The sequence below is a fragment of the Triticum urartu genome, chromosome 7A, assembly GCF_056163025.1.
Source record: "Triticum urartu cultivar PI428250 chromosome 7A, HENAU_Tu73, whole genome shotgun sequence".
In the NCBI taxonomy this organism is placed as follows: domain Eukaryota; kingdom Viridiplantae; phylum Streptophyta; class Magnoliopsida; order Poales; family Poaceae; genus Triticum; species Triticum urartu.
The window spans coordinates 344,907,174-344,925,912 of NC_141879.1; the positions used below are offsets into that span (position 1 = coordinate 344,907,174).

General features: G+C 44.1%; 1 long non-coding RNA gene across 19 annotated transcripts; it reads left to right on the forward strand.

Annotated features, from left to right (window-relative positions):
- Positions 1 to 6,944: 6,944 nt before the first annotated feature.
- On the forward strand, positions 6,945 to 13,822 carry LOC125522727 (uncharacterized). 19 transcript variants are annotated; one of them, XR_007289947.2, is made up of 9 exons: positions 6,947 to 7,591; positions 7,691 to 7,908; positions 8,348 to 8,470; positions 9,598 to 9,676; positions 10,400 to 10,523; positions 11,124 to 11,194; positions 11,260 to 11,310; positions 12,015 to 12,093; positions 12,508 to 12,917. It is a non-coding gene; the product is annotated as an uncharacterized LOC125522727 (long non-coding RNA). The 19 variants fall into 19 exon arrangements; XR_007289951.2 differs by adding an exon at positions 9,236 to 9,266 and having other exon boundaries at positions 6,945 to 7,591; positions 10,400 to 11,310; XR_007289945.2 differs by adding an exon at positions 13,411 to 13,822 and having other exon boundaries at positions 6,946 to 7,591; positions 10,400 to 11,310; positions 12,508 to 12,698.
- The last annotated feature ends 4,917 nt before the right edge of the window (positions 13,823 to 18,739 follow it).

An 18,739-nucleotide genomic window follows, 5' to 3' on the forward strand; every position in this document is an offset into this window, starting at 1 on the left:
GGGAGGGGGAAATGATCTTTCGGGCAGGCCCGATTGATATGTTTGAAGTCAATGCACATGCGAAGTGACTTGTCCTTCTTGGGAACCATGACAACATTGGCGAGCCACTCGGAGTGGTAAATCTCTCGGATGACTCTGCTGCTAAGAGCCGAGCCACCTCCTCGCCAATAGCTTTCCTCTTCTGGACGGCGGACCGTCGAAGATGTTCCTTCACAGGCTTGAACTTCGGGTCGACTCGTAGGCGGTGCTCAGCCAGCCCCCTGGGAACTCCAGGCATGTCAGAAGGCTTCCATGCGAAGACGTCCCAGTTCTCACGAAGGAACTGGATGAGCGCTTCTTCCTATTTGGAGTCGAGCGTCGTTGAGATGTGAGTCAGAGCAGCATCGGGGTCGGCCGGGTGAATGTGAACTGGCTTAGTTTCACCGGACGACTGAAAAGCAGATTCTGAAGCAGGCTTCTTGGCTCGTAACAATTCACTCAGATCAGCAGTTTTCTAGTACTCTTGCAGCTCAACAACTGCCATCTGAGCGTCAGCAATCTTTGATCCTTTCTGAAAACACTCCTCTGCTTTCTTCCGATTGCCTGTAACGGTGATCACACCTCTGGGGCCGGGCATCTTCAACTTAAGATACACATAACATGGTCGAGCCATGAAGCGTGCGTAAGCTGGTCTGCCCAAAATGGCATGATAAGCACTTTGGAAGTCCACAACCTCAAATGTCAACTTTTCCTTGCGGTAATTCTTTGAATCACCGAAAACCACATCGAGAGCAATCTGGCCGAGTGATTCGGCTTTCTTTCCAGGAATGACTCCATGGAAACTCATGTTGCTGGCGCTGAGCCTGGACATCGGAATGCCCATCCCTTTCAAAGTTTCAGCATACAATATGTTCAGGCCACTGCCACCATCCATCAGGACTTTGGTCAGTCGAGTGCCTTCGACAACTGGGTCGACCACCAAAGCTTGCCTCCCAGGGTGGCGATGTGTGTAGGGTGATCAGACTGGTCGAACATGATGGCAGTCTGAGACCACTTCAGATAACTGGGTGTTGCCGGAGCAACCATATTCACCTCACGGTTAATGACTTTCAGTCGACTTTTGCTTTCGACATCAGCAAAAATCATCAGGGTGGAATTGATTTGGGGGTATCCATCGTCACTATCTTCCTTGTCCTCAACTCTGTCCGACTCTTTTTCCTTATCTTTGGACGGTTTGCCCTGAAACTGCTGGATCAGGAGCCGACACTGTCGAGTGGTATGCTTTGGGTAAATAAAATTACCCTCCTCATCTTTCTTGGTGTGGATGTGACATGGCAGATCCAAAACATCATTTCCATCTTGATCCTTGACTTTCTTGGGCTTTCAGGGGCCTTTGGGCTTTCCCTTGAAATTTCCCTGGGTTGCGGCCAGGGCCTCCCCAGGGGCGGCTGGCTCGGCCTTCCGCTTCTGTTTCTGACTGGAATTGCCTCCGGTCTCCTGGGCGACTGCTTTCTGCTTGCCACTCCGGAGTCGATCTTCATCTTCTCCGTTAGCGTACTTGGTGGCAATTTCCATCATCCTATTCAGAGACATTTCTCCGGTCCGACCGAACTTCAGGTTCAATTCTCTGTATTTAACGCCTTCTTTAAAGGCACAAATTGCTTGATGGTCAGGCACATTCTCAACTGTGTGATGCAACGTGATCCACCTCTGGATGTAATCCCTCAGAGTTTCATTCGGTTTCTGCACGCAAGAACGCAATTCTGTAAGGCCTGCGGGTCGCTTGCATGTTCCCTCAAAGGTTGTGACAAACACTCGGGAGAGGTCCTCCCAAGTGTAGATGCTGCTAGGCGCCAACTGATTTAGCCACGCTCTGGCTGAGCCCTCTAACATGAGAGGCAAATGCTTCATGGCCACCTCATCATTGCCACCGCCAATCTGTACGGCCACTCGGTAATCTTCGAGCCAAGTGTCAGGCTTAGACTCACCGGTGAACTTGCTGACTCCAGTCGCCAACCTGAAGTTGGGAGGAATCACTGCGGCTCTGATGGCTCGGCTGAAACACTCTGGCCCCAAAACATGCACTCTGCTGTTGGCAGGCACATCTCTGTTGTGGCCTTCCCGATGAGCTCTGTTCCTGTCAACCAAACCTTGAACGAGGATAGACCTCGCGTCAAAGCCTGGGTCCCTGGGGTCGACTGGAATCCTCTGCCCAACACTATGAGGGCGCCTGTCATCTCGATGCCGAGGCGCATATGACCGACTCCTCGGGGGAGGGGTTGGCACTCGACGTCAATCATCACGGTCGGATTGGTGACCATACCGCTCATTCCTTCTGTACTGATCATGCCGGTCACCACGTCCCTCACGCCTCGGGGGCGATCTCGGGCTGTGAGCTGACTCGACTGTATCTGTTGCAACGGATCGACTGTGGATCCTATTCCGCGACTGAGAAACAGCGGAATTCTGGTTTCCCGCCGCCCGGAGCAACGCTCTGATCTGCAACAAGCCCCTGCCAGCCTCCGACTGGGAGGGCTGAATCGATTCTGCTATACGGGCCGCGGCGGCCAAATTCTGAACTGGGGTTCGGTATACCTGCGTCGGCGGGAAGAGATGACGTCGACTAGACTCGGGAGCCCGCTGACGCGCTTGCTCGTCGAGTGCTCGCTGGAGATTCTCCAGTCAAGTGCGCTCGACCAAGTTAGCCAAGCGCGCGTCCTCCAAGGCCCGGGCCTCGGGGGTCTCTCCGACGATAGGAGTGTGGAGTGCGTCCATGTTCCAGCGGCGAAGCTCCTCTCGTTGTAATGACGTGAGAGGTTCGGGGAGATACTCGTCGTGGGGATGCGACGGGTCGCCCCCACCCGCGCCTCCATCAGCGCGAGGGAAACCGGGAGGGCTGTGCGTTCCATCAACCGCCAGAACCTCAGCCGCTGGGTCACTGCTGCCGCACTCGGATGCAGTCTCCGCGGAGCCAGTCGAACAGGCCGCAGAGGGATTCGTCGGGCTCGATTGCCGCGACTTGTGGGGCGGTCGACTGGCGAGCCACGGCATGCCTCACCCACCTCTGAAGTCTCGACCGACCAGAGCACTTGCGCCGATGGGAGACAGAGCGAGGAGACGATACGGGGGCCGACCGATACTGGGTCGACGGCTGCCGCAGGAGGACGCCACGAACGCATGCGCGGAAATGCGTCGCACCGCGGACGGGGAGCGCGTCGATGTCGAGCGGTGCCTCCTGAAGCCAGGCGGAATCGTCGACGATGAACGTGAGCGCGCCGAGGCGGATCTCGCGGCCCTCCACCAAAACTCCGCCCGAAACCATGATCAAAGGGATCGGAAAAATCGCAACTTCTCCAATCAGGCGCTAAGATTCCTGCCCCACGGTGGGCGCCAACTGTCGTGGTTCTAACTCTGACAGTGAGGTAGGGGTGTGTGTATGGAGAGGCTAGATCTCAGCTATTGGAAAGTTGTAAACGCACGAGGGTTACAAGTTCAGGCCCTTCTCGGAGGAAGTAACAGCCCTACGTCTCGGTGCCCAGAGGCGGTCGATTGGATTATGTGTGTATGAATAACAGGGGTGCGAACCCTTCATACTGAGGAGGGGGTGGCTTATATAGAGTTCGCCAGCCCCCCTCCTGCCCTCAGTAATGCAGGGTTTAAGGTACATTTAAGGTCGGGCGTTACTGGTAACGCCCCTAATAAAGTGCTATAATGACCATAAAGACTACTTAACAGCCGACCGTTTGCCTGCGGAGTGACTTTAGGTCTCTTGGTAGTCGAGTGGTTGGCTTCATGGTCGAGTGATAGCTTCTTGGTCGAGTGTCTTGAACCCGTCGAGTGGGGTACCTTCAAGTCGATTGAAAGGTGACTTCTTCTGGGGACGTCCTTGGGTAGGGCTCTTTGGACAGGTCCGTGCCCCTACCCTAGGTGCATAGCTTCATCATAGGGCACTCCATAATTGCAAATAGGGGCATGGATGGATAGAGCACAACCATATATCCAAATCATCCTTACTGAAGCAACACAAATAAAGCATAGAACACACTGTAGCATCATGTATACATGGCATCAAAATAACAACAGGAAAGGACTTAGTAAAATTATAAGTCCCTGAAAACAGCAATATCACGAAGGCTACTTTGCATGCTTGTGCTAGTCACCACAAAGATCACAAAAATACATGATAAGCACCCCTGTAAAGATGGCATGACATTGATCAAAACACATGTAGAGCTCATGTTCATATGCAGCACACAACAAATGTGACAAAAATGACAAATCCTCATACTCTGATAAGAATCACCACCTAACAATTTATAGCACTCTTGCATCAGTGATCTCGGCATCAAGATGGACTCAAACAAGAATGTCACAATGGAACAAAATGAAGAGCACATCATGATATACATTTTGGTATATCATGCACACGAAACGGAGCTACGGATGAGAAGTTATGGCATGATGAACATGGGCTAAGAATATAGCAGAAAAAGACTTAGAGATGAAAACGAGGTCAACCCTAGTCTTCTAGATCTGGATCCGGGCATGGAAGTCGAGGTGTCCAGAATTCGTCCTCGCAGTGGCCAGAGTGGAGGCGGGGTCGCCAAGCGCTCTGGGCCTCGCCGGAGACGCGGATCCGGTCGGGGCGAGGTCCTACGGAGGCGGCGAGGCACCGGGCGGCGCGGCCGGCGAGCTGCGGAAGGGCGGCGGCGGAGAAGTGAAGAAGAACGGCGGCGGAGGTTCGGAGGCGCGAGGCGGCGAGGTCACGGGCGGCGCGGAGGAACCGCAGGCGGTGTACGGGCTGCGCGGGCCGGCTGCGGGCCCCGCAGGCCGGCGGCGGCAGCAGATCTGGGAGGCCACGTGGCGGCTCTCTACTGGCACGGGCGCGGCGGCGACTGTGTCCGGCGGCGTGCGGACATGTCCGACGAGCAAGAGGGAGGGGGAGCTAGGGTTTCGACCCGGATTTTGGACGGGGAGGACATATTTATACCTAGAAGGAGGTGGGAGTGTTCAAATGAGGTGTAGTTTTTGACCACGCGATCATGATCCGACGGTGGAGGACATGGGAGAGGTTTGGATGGGTTATTGGGCCGTTTTGGAGGGGTGTTGGGCTGCAACACACACGAGGCCTTTACGGTTCCCCGGTTAACCGTTGGGGCATCAAACGGACTCCAAATGACACGAAATTTGACAAGCGGTCTATCGGTGGTGTACCAAGGCCACTTGGCAAACCTCGGTCCATTCCGAGAACGTTTAACACCCGCTCACAGAAAGAGACAAAAGGAGGCGCCGGATGACGTAGGAGTGTCGGATTGCAAAACGGGCAACGGGGAAAATGCTCGGATGCATGAGATGAACACGTATGCAAATGCGATGCACATGATGACAAGATATGAGATGCAAGACATAAACAAAAAGCAAAACAAAGACAAAACCCAACCACGAGGGAATCTCATAACTTAAAGCCAAAAATGGCAAGAGTCGAAGTACAAATATGGCAAGTTACATCCGGGGTGTTACATTGGAATAGCTTCTATCCACTTAGTAACGTAATTAACAACAACTAAAATATGTGTATACCCATTAGAGGAAGGAAACGGTCCCATATAATCAAAGGCCCAAACATCGAATGGTTCAATAACAAATGAATAATTCATAGGCATTTCTTGACATCTACTAATATTACCAATTCTTTGACATTCATCACAAGACAAGACAAACTTACGAGCATATTCGAAGAGAGTAGGCCAATAAAAACCGGATTGCAATACCTTATGTGCAGTTCTATCTCCAGCATGGTGTCCTCCATAAGCCTTCGAGTGATACTTGCGTAGGATCTGTTCCTGTTCGTGCTCAGGTACACAACATCTAATAACACCATATACTCCTTCTTTATAAAGGTGTGGGTCATTCTAAAATTAATGTCTTAAATCATAGAAGAACTTTTTCTTTTGCTGTTATGTGAAACTAGGTTGTATAAATTTAGAAACAATATAATTAGCATAATCAGCATACCATGGAGCAGTACGAGAAGCATCTATGACAGCTAGTTGTTCATCTGGAAAGCTATCAACAATAGGTAGTGGGTCATCAAGAACATTCTCTAACCTAGACAAGTTGCCTGCAACGGGGTTCTCAGCTCCCTTTCTATCAATAATATGCAAATCAAATTCTTGTAGCAAGAGAACCCATCTAATAAGTCTAGGTTTAGCATCTTTCTTTTTCATGAGATATTTAATAGCAGCATGATCAATGTGAACAATTACTTTAGAATTAACTATATAAGGTCTGAACTTATCACAAGCAAATACAACTGCTAAAAACTCCTTTTCAATAGTAGCATAATTTCTCTGGGCACTATCCAGAGTCTTACCAGCATATTGGATAACATTTAATTTCTTATCAACCCTTTGTCCTAGAACAGCCCTTACAACATAATCACTAGCATCACACATAATTTCAAATGATAAATTCCAATCAGGAGGCTGAACAATATGTGCAGAAATCAAAGCTTTCTTAAGTATTTCAAATGCTTCTACACAATCATCATCAAAGACAAAAGAAACATCTTTTTGTAAGAGATTAGTCAGAGGCCTAGAAATTTTAGAGAAGTCCTTAATGAACCTCCTATAGAAACCGGCATGACCAAGGAAATTTCTTATATCTTAAATGTCCTTAGGACACGACATATTTTCAATAGTATCAACCTTAGCTTTATCAACTTCAATACCTCTTTCAGAAATTTTATGCCCCAAGACAATACCTTCATCTCTAGTCCTAATGTCTCAGTTGGTAGGTCGCGTTCCGAGTTTTATTTTCATCCCACCTCACCCGGTCTTTTTTGATACTTTTTTGGTACTTCCTCTCATCATCCCTTCAGCCGTGAAAAACCAAAGAAAAAAACCGGAAGTCCCGCGTACGCCCAAACTCCCGTCGTCATTAACTGAATCGAACGACAAAATACCTACGAAGAAAAACCAACGAAAAAAACCCCTCGAGCTCGGACGGGAACAAGGCTCCCCTCGATCTGAAACAGCGCTAGGGTTTGCCCAGCCGCCACGCTCCGCGCTGCCGCCCAAGGCCCGCTCCGCCCCCACCGCTCCCCACAACGCCGCTGCCGGAGGGCCGGCCGGCGAAGCCGCGCCGCGCCCAGGGACGGCAGCGGCGGGGCGGTTCCATCTCCCTACCTCCTGCCAGAGCCACCACAACACCATACGTAGATCTGGCCGGGAGCCCCGCCGCCGACGAGGGCCACACCGGCGATCTCGCGCAACCTACCTGCCTCATGTTTCCTCTCTGTTCTCCTCCTTCTCTCTCCGACCCTTGTTCATCCGCGGCCGCCCGAGCTCGCCCCGATTCATGACCCTCTCCTTCCGCCAACTCTGGTCCGTCGCCGGTCGTCTGTGGCGCGAGCGTCGCGCCTCCTCCTCAACCTCCTCGATCCGCGATGCCCTGACTGCACTGCGCACGTGCGCCTCGCGAGCCATGGCCGCCTTTTGCCGAGCTGCGGGATCGACGTCTGACCGCCACCATGACCGGCCTCTTGCGAAGGTCCCGGTCACAGTCTCCTGTGCCTTTGGACCTTGGGAGCGAATGGGTGATTATATGCCAGGTAATCTATTTTGCTGAATTTGTTCAGAAGGAAAATTCTTGAGGTACAACACTGACCCGCTTCCTTGCTGTCTCATCTCGGCTGTTTTGGTTGAGCTAGACGCCAAAAGCAATATTGCAACACCATGCGTGAGGAACATGATTCTGCCAGTATTTAAGCATTATACTTGCTAACACTGAGAGCTTAATTATCTTTGATGCAACCAGTCCGTCCAAGCATCCAAATGTACGATTCATGTGCCTAGAATCAGTACTTTTGCATGTCTGATGCATGCAGAAATATCCAAATGTACGACACCTCATGGACCCGATGTGAAGGTAGCATATGCTATTCTACAGTGCTTGCCCTCTGAAATCTTAATTGTTGGTTGTACAGTTAGTGCTAAACTGCAGTAATCTACTGCACTTGCATCTGAATTTTACATTTAATAAGTTAATACTTGAGAGTTAAGATAGATCAGTAATCGAGTTGGGGCTCTATCGTTGTGGCAATTTGGCAACTGTTGCTAGAGGTGATACATCTACTGCACTTGCATCTGAATTTTACATTTAATAAGTTAATACTTGAGAGTTAAGATAGATCAGTAATCTGGTTGGGGCTCTATCGTTGTGGCAATTTGGCAACCGTTGCTAGAGGTGATAAATCTGCAAGCATAAAGTCAATGTCCTGCTATGCCGCATAATTACAGTGCTTTCACATTATGGTAAATTTGTTTCCTAAAAGCAAAATCTTTGTCATGCCCAATTCATGGTGCAGGACAAGTAAGCCATCCACACGAAGTCGGCGGCAGCAAGGGTGTGGGGCGTCGGGAGGAGCATCTGGGTTGAAGGTTCTGGCCCTCGCCATTGAGACTACCGTGTTCGTCGCCGAGTACATCTGGTATGTACGCAATGAACCTCCCTAATGCAATGTCGCTGCTGTTTATTTCATCTTTTGATTGCGGCAGACTATATTCCACTAAGGCACATTAGGGAGTAGCTTTGGGGTAGGGGCCAAACCTGCATATTTTGATCAATTATTTTTATTAGATTAGCAATGGGAGCTTACTGTTCAGTGAGGATTTTCCCCCTTAAAGTCATATTGTTAATATCCAAAAAATTTAATGGGTGGGTGGTGATGTCCCACTGCTTTGCCCTTTTAATTCCAGCACTTAAATAAGAATTGGAGGGCAGACGTTGCACAAATGGATCATGTGGCATTTACTACTGTTGTATTATCATATCTAGCATCTCCCTATAAAAAATAAATCTAGCATTAGTTTTGAACTTCTGATGATGTAAGGTAAACACAGAGGCATATCTTCGTCATAGTTGCATCCTTTATAGCAGAGATTTTGTTATGAAAAAATTATTTTGTTGATGGAAGCCTTTGTGCTTCTGTCACTTGGACGTGAAGTTTTTGTAGACAATCTTAGGACGTGAAGTGGGATGCAACATCTATAGATCTACTGACACTGAAAGGTGGTTGTTAGTTAGGTTCTGATTGTGCCAATCAATAATACACAATTGTTACTAGGGTTCGGCTACGGATGCCATCCATCAACTCATGTTTTAAAGTGTGCTTGTGAGATGCAATCCGATCTCTCTATCTTTCCCGCTGAGATGCAGAGGAGCTCGGTGTTTTAGGGCCTGGCTGTTGCTACAGGGGAAGGTGGAGCTGCGAGGAAACAAGACAGGTGGACAATGCGACAGGAAGCAAGAATGAATTTCTAATCAATCTACTGTTTCCCTTGAGTCGGGGGGAACATACCACGCACCACGTTGTGTTTATTGATCTGGAATCCTAGAGGATCACCCACCCTCGTAATTCAGTATTGAGATGATCTCCTTAATTTCTCAAATGTGTTTTATTAAATTGGATTTCTGTAATTATCCTTGCTCTAATTTGATAGTTTTACCCTCCCGAGCATGTTGTGCTTCCATAAAAACATGAATATTTCTCAGCCATTTTATTGAAAATGTAGTCCTATGCTTTCACATTGACTCTGGATATTCTCCTAAACGAAGGTCAAGAACAATTGATTTTATCGGCAACAGGAGGCGCTTATCAGTCGCCATCAAGTGCCTCAACCAGTGCGGCGTCCAGGTACACACATTGCTTCATCTCCTGTGCTATCTCATCGTCTAGACAATATATCCATGGGTGACCCCTGTACTCACCTCATCTCCAGATTAGAACATAAGTGTCCGTAGGAGGGTAGGATCTAGGCAACTGCAGTACTGATTGTCCAGCTAGGCAACAAAGTCGACGGGGCAAATAACATAATCTTCAGATAAAGTTATATTCGAAAGTCAGTAGGCTTTTCATGATTGCCAGTGGTAAAACAAGCATATATTTCTTTTGATTATTGACATAGCACAGCTTAGTAGAGTGGACCAACCAACATTGGGTTTGGGAGGTCATTTAATAGGAAACACTTCGCTGCAAGTTTCTTCACCATTGAACACAATTCATCACAAGACTTTATATATGTTGGTTGTCATGCATGTATGTCTGCAACTAAATAATTACAGGATGTTGTGTGCTTGTTTTATGTCCAGCAGTAAAGATGTTTGAAGTTTTGTACCAGTTTCCAATAGATCATTTCCTACAACAATATTTGTTTTGCAATCCAAACAAGTAAATGTCTTGTAAAGAAGTAGATGTTTCTGCATATCAACACACCATTCAAGTTATTTACAGAATGATTTTCTTGGAGCGTTCATAATTTCACGTATGTTTACATCATTATTCATGTGTGGGTTGTATTGTGTTTTCTTTCGTGGGGTGCCGGACGCGCTACTGACGGTACTAGCATGTTTGGGCTAGGGAGACAGAGATGGTATGCGGAGTAAGAAGAGTGATTTAAGGGGAGAGAAATCATAACAGGGGTTGGTGGAGCAGAAGAGGGCGAAGGAAGACTTGTGGGGAGCTGCGAGGAATAGATTTTGGGGTATGTTACTGTTTTATGTGTGATATCAGTTCATAATTTACTGCAGCGATCAGTTCTCTACTTTCTATGTACTAGGTTAATTCTATTTGCTAGCCTTAAGTGTTTTTTCTATAGCAACTAAATATTGTGAAAGTAACCCTGAAACATACACACATCTACTAGATGCAAAATTGTTTCTCTGTTGGTACGAACAATCATGTAGATTAATGCATGTAGTTTCGTTTTGCACACAACATACTCTCCAGTAGTGCCGAAATTAGAATCTCAATCCCTGTCCATTATACAAGATGCAAAAGAGTTCAGAATAAGATATTCATCATCATATTCACGCATTTTCCGTTGTAATATATATTTTGTATTTGTGTACAGGTTGACACATTACACATACATACAGTATGTCTGACTTATGCAGAAGAAAAGGGACCCTTCATATAAATTATTTGCATGCTCATAGTTATGAACTTAATACACTTTGCCTGGCATTCATAACCATTATACTTCCTCCTGCCCAAATTTGTTGTCCTACGTAATAGTGTTCCACTTTGCGCCTACCACTGGTAGCTGGAAATTAGATATAATAATAATCAGTTTCCTTGCTAGATTTGTTTCCTTATAGGATATCCTGCCGATTTGATCTATTTTTGGCTAGAGCACATGGGATCAAACCAGAGGTAATCAATTTTCTATGTTCACCTGATTAGTTATAAGGAATTTATTACCTCTGTTTTATTTCCAGGATACCCAAACCAGTGGTAACGTTTTTTATGGCTTTGAAATTCTGTACAAGGTATTCTCATGTCTAAATACTAGAATTGTTTGTTCATTGCTAAATTGTTAATGAGGGGTCCATGTAGTGCTCTCAGTGGAGACACTAGACCATCTGATGTTCATTTAGACATTTCTATTCAAACTTTCAAAGTGATTGTTTTCTTTTTGTGTGTCCACATAGTTGTTTGTGTGCATCCAATATAAAACTTGCTATGAATTTGCACCACCTACACCCTTTTTCCATGTCTTAGTCTATATGAATTACCCACTTTATATACCGCAAAAAGAAATTACCCACTTTATAATAACTCACATGTTAATTAAAAGGAAAAAGATCTGAACCATCGACACTCTATAAGTTAAGTTGTTCAGCTAAAATTTAACAAAGAGATATTTGATTACATGGATCTCTAATTTTTCTGCAGTGTTGTAATTATATTGTCTCGGGTGTTGTTGTACGTTCCTTGTATCATGTTGACTTACTCCTTGATCAATAGGGATGTGGATACAAAATTCCGTTTTCCACTACTTATATTATCCTCATTGGACCTTAAGCTATAATCATCGGCTATTGTTGTGTGTCTGCCTGCCTGGCAATGTTTCACCTCTATTTTTGACCTACTGTTGACTTATTTGGAACCTGAGAAAGAATTATTTTACATGTTAGAGTACTCTCATATGTTCGAAGTCATAAAACCAGCTGAGATAATGAAATAATGCCAGGTAATTACTCGTGGTTTCAAGGTTGCGCAAAGGAGAGGAGGCATGGTTATAGGTCCTCGACAACATCTGCGCCTCATAGGTCAGCCATGATTCTCGGATTTTTTGTTCTGTTGTTATTCCCAAAGAAACATCGTAGTTCTTTTGGACGGTCAAAGATTATTCAGTTACTGAAATACTTCTTATCCAAAGAGCTGGGAATATTTAAAACATCTAAATTGCTTATCTCAACACTATAATAGAAAGTACTATCTCGGAAATAATAACAAAACACCGTGATAAACTGGGCACCGGAGCCATATTGACACAGACCCATGATCAATGATATGTGAGCCAAGTCTTGATACCTGTGAACTTACAGCCACCCATTGAGTGCATGATTTCTTCCATCTCCTTTTCTTTTGTTTTCTAGGGCAGATATTCCACCGTGCATTGTATTTGACCATACTTAGCCAAGTTGATTCATATCAATAAGTATCTTTTGGTTTTCTTCCAGTTTATTAGGCATGGACCCAGACACAAATTCTGAAGCTTCAATAATTTGGGTGGTCTAATAGTTCCTGTATAGCTTGATGTCGTATCAGGTGTAATATTTTGTTGTTGTTTGATGTTGCATCAAGACAAGCTAGGGTCAACAAGGAACAAAGGGGTTGACACATGGAGAAGCGGGAGCATAAAATTCAAAAGGTACTGAACATGTGTATGGATTACACCGGTGAGTGAATGGTGTGGCACATTGAGTCAGAGAGTAGTTGCTTGTCTGGTATGAAAAACAGTTGTTTCTCGATTAGATTAAGGCCAAACTTATCTTCAACATGTGTGGTCTTTCATCACCATTTTAAAAGAGGTTCAATGCAAAATCCTCAGACTGCCAATTTTTACTATATTGGAAGTACTTTATCGATACGTTTGGAACAATTCTCAGATTCCATGAAACATATTCGTGGCACCAATTTTAACTAAAGAATAAATCAATCTCAATTTTGTTCTGTAAAAAATTAAAGCACTCTCCTTTCCTATGAGAAAAGAAAACATATACTCCAATTGAAGGAAGGAGTACAAAGTTGAGTCATTTTTGAGTCACTTATTGCGGGATGGAGGGAGTACTACATTGAAGCGATTGCCAATTCAAGGAATCATTTTCTATGGTCAGTCCAAACAAACAAAATTTAACCATATGGAAACAATATTTAGTTGCCATAGAAGTAATTTGACCCGAAACAGTTACCATCCAAAAAAAGGAAGTGAAAAAACCATATGAAGGAAACTAAAGTTCCAAAAGCAAGGAGTATCAACATTTGAAACAAAATATATTTTCATACAGAAGTAATTTACATCTATGGAAGCAATTTTTTGTTCATCACTAATCTGTATCAATATGTATTGCATTCTCTTTTAGAGAAGTGAACTCTGAAATCCCTCCTCATTCCAAACAATGATATTCTGAGGCTGAAAGTACAAATTTGTTACGACATGACTGACTTAGAGAAAAAAAATGGGCGTATTTGGAGCCAGATGGAAACATGGGCAGATTTGGAGCAGTGTGAAGATGGCGCACACTGGTGTTGCAATGACCAAAAGAGCCGAAGTGAAAGAAGAGATGGAATGACAATGATGCAACCTTGTCGTGTGATTCTTGTATGTATATTTGGGGTCCGTAGAAAAATATGTATTAGTGAGATAAAGTGATGGAGATGCATCTTAGGTGGAAATGGAAGCAGAGCCCAAAGATAAATAGAGAATTATTAGTTTGTGAATGAACATGTGGTGGAAAGATTGTTTTCTTGTTCATATGCCACATTTTCTTACTATTTCTACTAAGGTGAGGTGCCTTGTACATGCCATATTTTTAACATACATAGTAGCGCGAGACAATAAAACAATGACATAGAAGCCACATGCATAATCAAGTTACCGCATATTGAGAGGATGGTTTATGTATCGACAAAGAGGGCTAGGGAGAAGTTCAACAAAAAATAGAGGCTAGATGGGGTGCATGGTGTTTGTTGGAATAGAGAGAAGATACTTGCGTGCAATGTTTTCGTTCGAGGCGGGTAACTTGAGCATTGTTTACAAATTTTTCCCTGGCCCGTGGCAACGCATGGGCAGTCTACCAGTTAACCATAAAGTGACACCTCTCCTAATTCAAGACAAGATTAGTTTCGTAACATCTCTGCAAAACTCGATCAAGGTTGCTTAAGAAATCATCAAAAAAAGTTCCATATACATAAAAATCATCCATGAATACATCAACAATCTTTTCACAAAAGTCCGAGAATATAGCAGTCATACATCTTTGAAAGGTAGCAGGTGCATTGCATAAACCAAAAGGGATACGTCTATAAGAAAAGGTACCAAAAGGGCATGTAAAAGTTGTCTTTTCTTGATCCTCTTTTGACACATGTATTTGAGAGAAACCAGAATAACCATCTAGAAAGCAAAAATGTGTATATTTGGATAATCATTCTAGCATTTGATCAATAAAAGATAAAGGGTAATGATCCTTTTTAGTAGCTTTATTTAATTTGCGGAAATCAATTACCATTCTATAACCTGTAACAATTCTTTGTGGGATCAGTTCAGCTTTATCATTAGGAACAACAGTAATACCTCTCTTCATAGGGACACAATGGACAGGACTTACCCACTGACTATCCGCAATGGGATAAATTATACCTGCCTCCAGAAGTTTTAGTATTTCTTTTCTTACCACTTCTTTTATCTTAGGATTTAACCGTCGTTGGTGATCAACAACCGGTTTAGCATCCTTTTCCAATTTTATTTTGTGCTGGCATAGAGTGGGACTAATGCCCTTAAGATCATCAAGAGTATATCCAATAGCAGCACGGTGCTTCTTCAGAGTTTTCAATAATTTTTTTTCTTCATGCTCTAAAAGGTTAGCACTAATAATAACAGGATATATCTCTTTCTCATCAAGATAAGCATATTTAAGAGTATCAGGTAAAGGTTTAAGCTCAAACACAGGGTCACCCTTGGGTGGGGGAGGATCCCCTAGGATTTCAACAAGCAAGTTGTGTTTCAAAATTGGTCCCTGTTTAAAGAATACTTCATCTATTTCCCTTCTTTCATTCATAAACATATCATTTTCATGGTTGAGCAAATATTGTTCTAAAGGATCATTAGGAGGCACGACAATAGAAGCAAGACCAATAATTTCATCTTTACTAGGCAGTTCTTTATCATGGGGTTGTCTACGAAATTTAGCAAAATTAAACTCATGAGACATATCCCCCAAACCAATAGTAACTACATCCTTTTTGCAGTATATCTTAGCATTAACAATATTCAAGAAGGGTGTAACAAATATAATGGGACAAAATTCATCTTGTGGGGAACCAAGAACAAGAAAATCAGCAGAATATTTAACTTTCCCACACAAGACTTCAACATCTCTAACAATGCCAACTGGTGAAATAGTGTCCCTATTGGCAAGCTTAATAGTAACATAAATTTCCTCTATCTCAGTAGGTGCAATATCATGCATAATTTCTTTATATAAGGAATGAGGTATTGCACTTGCACTAGCACCCATATCACATAAGCCATGATAGAAATGATCTCCTATTTTAACAGAAATAACAGGCATGCCTATAATAGGTCTATGTTTATTTTTAGTATCGGGTCTAGCAATTCTAGCAGCTTCATCACAGAAGAAAATAACATGCCCATCAATATTATCAGCCAAGAGATCTTTAACCGTAGCAACACTAGGTTCAACTTTAATTTGCTCAGAGGGAGTAGGTGTTCTAGTATTACTCTTACGAACTACAGTTGAAGCTTTAGCATGATCCTTTATTCTAACAAGGAAAGGTGGTTTCTCAATATAAGCAGTAGGAAAGACAGAATCATTATAAGTGATAGTCTTTTCTTCAACTTTAATAGGTGCAACTACTTTTAATTCAATTGGAGGATTATATTTAAACCACTTCTCCTTAGGGAGATCATCATGAGTAGCAAAGGATTCATAGAAAGAAGCTACTATCTCAGAGTCAAGTCCATATTTAGTGCTAAATTCACGGAAGGCATCGGTATCCATAAAAGATTTAACACAATCAAACTTAGGTGTTATACCTGACTCCTTACCTTCATCGAGATCCCAATCTTCAGAGTCGAGTTTAATTCTTTCCAATAAATTCCATTTGAATTCAATAGTCTTCATCATAAAAGAGCCAGTACAAGAAGTATCGAGCATGGAGCGATTATCGAGAAAAGCCGAGCATAAAATTTTTGAATAATAATTTCTCTTGAAAGCTTATGATTGGGGCATGAATATAACATTGACTTAAGCCTCCCCCAAGCTTGAGCGATGCTTTCTTCTTCGCGAGGCCAAAAAATATAGATATAATTACGATCACGATGAATAAGATGCATAGGATAAAACTTCTGATGAAATTCCAATTTCAATCGGTTGTAGTTCCATGATCCCATATTATCACATAGCCTAAACCATGTCAACGCCTTTCCCTTCAAAGATAAAGGGAAGACCTTCTTCTTGATAACATCCACGGGCATACCTGCAAGCTTAAATAATCCACAAACTTCATCCACATAGATTAGGTGCAAATTGGGATGTAATGTTCCAGCTCCCATAAAAGGATTAGCTAGCAGTTTCTCTATCATACCCGAAGGAATTTCAAAGTAAACATTTTCAGTAGGTTCAGTAGGTTGAGGAGCAACTCTTTGCTCTACTGGTCGGGGTGAAGATACCCCGAACAAGCCCCTCAAAGGATTATGTTCCATAGTAACAGGTGACAGTAAATTTCAGCACACTATATAAATTTTTCCTTACCAAATTCCACCTACCAATGGCACTTCACTCCTGGCGCCAGAAAATAGTCTTGACGACCCACAAGTATAGGGGATCTATCGTAGTCCTTTCGATAAGTAAGAGTGTCAAACCCAATGAGGAGTAGAAGGAAATGATAAGCAGTTTTTAGTAAGGTATCCTCTGCAAGCACTGAAATTATCGGTAACAGATAGTTTTGTGATAAAGTAATTTGTAACGCGTAACAAGTAACGAAAGTAAATAAGGTGCAGCAAGATGTCCCAATACTTTTTGTAGCAAAGGACAAGCCTGGACAAACTCTTATATAAAGAAAAGCGCTCCCGAGGACACATGTGAATTATCGTCAAGCTAGTTTTCATCACGTTCATATGATTCGCGTTCGGTACTTTGATAATTTGATATGTGAGTGGACCGGTGCTTGGGTACTGTCCTTCCTTGGACAAGCATCCCACTTATGATTAACCCCTATTGCAAGCATCCGCAACTACAAAAGAAGTATTAAGGTAAACCTAACCATAGCATGAAACATATGGATCCAAATCAGCCCCTTACGAAGCAACTCATAAACTAGGGTTTAAGCTTCTGTCACTCTAGCAACCCATCATCTATTTATTACTTCCCAATTCCTTCCTCTAGGCCCAAACAATGGTGAAGTGTCATGTAGTCGACGTTCACATGACACCACTAGAGGAGAGACAACATACATCTCATCAAAATATCGAACGAATACCAACTTCACATAACTACTTATAGCAAGACTTCTCCCATGTCCTCAGGAACAAACGTAACTATTCACAAATCATATTCATGTTCATAATTAGAGGGGTATTAATATGCATAAAGGATCTGAACATATGATCTTCCACTGAATAAACCAACTGGCATCAACTACAAGGAGTAATCAGCACTACTAGCAACCCATAGGTACCAATCTGAGGTTTTGAGACAAAGATTGGATACAAGAGATGAACTAGGGTTTGAGATGAGATGGTGCTGGTGAAGATGTTGATGGAGATTGACCCCTCCAAATGAGAGGATTGATGGTGATGACGATGGTGATGATTTCCCCCTCCCGGAGGGAAGTTTCCCCGGCAGAACAGCTCCACCGGAGCCCTAGATTGGTTCCGCCAAGGTTCCGCCTCATGGCGGCGGAGTTTCGTCCCGTGAGCTTGCTTATGATTTTTTCCTGGACGAAAGACTCTATATAGCCAAAGATGGGCATCAGAGGGCTGCTAGGGGTCCACGAGGCAGGGGGCCCCCTTTGGTACTTCTTTCGCCCAATATTTTTTATATATTATGAAACATGCTCCCGTGAAGTTTCAGGACTTTTGGAGTTGTGCAGAATAGGTCTCTAATATTTACTCCTTTTCCAGCCCAGAATTCCAGCTGTCGGCATCCCCCCTCTTCATGTAAACCTTGTAAAATAAGAGAGAATAGGCATAAGTATTGTGAATAATGTGTAATAACAGCCCATAATGCAATAAATATCGATATAAAAGCATGATGCAAAATGGACGTATCACAACCGATGCGGCTATAACATCTGGTGCGGCAGCAATGACAACTGCAGGTGCTGGCGGGTCAGCTCGCCCGACGGCTCAAGTTTTAGCAGATCTATTGGAGGCTCTGGCGACTCTGATGGAGGTTGAGGTAACCCCAGACAACCAGGAGCAGCACAAAGTAGAGATAGCTAAGTTGCGTGATGAGATAGCGCGGGCTAAGGCGGAATTAACAGCAGAAAACGCCAAGATGGCTGCGTAGCGGGCCGTTTTGGATGCCCAAGCACAACGAATTTAAGCAGATTCATATCGGTAGATCAGAACGCTTCACACGAAGTCCTAAGGAGAAAGCACCGGAGTCGTTTGCCCTTGGTTTATGAGTCGAGGGACCTCTTCAACACCCCTGGAGCTGGGGCCAATAA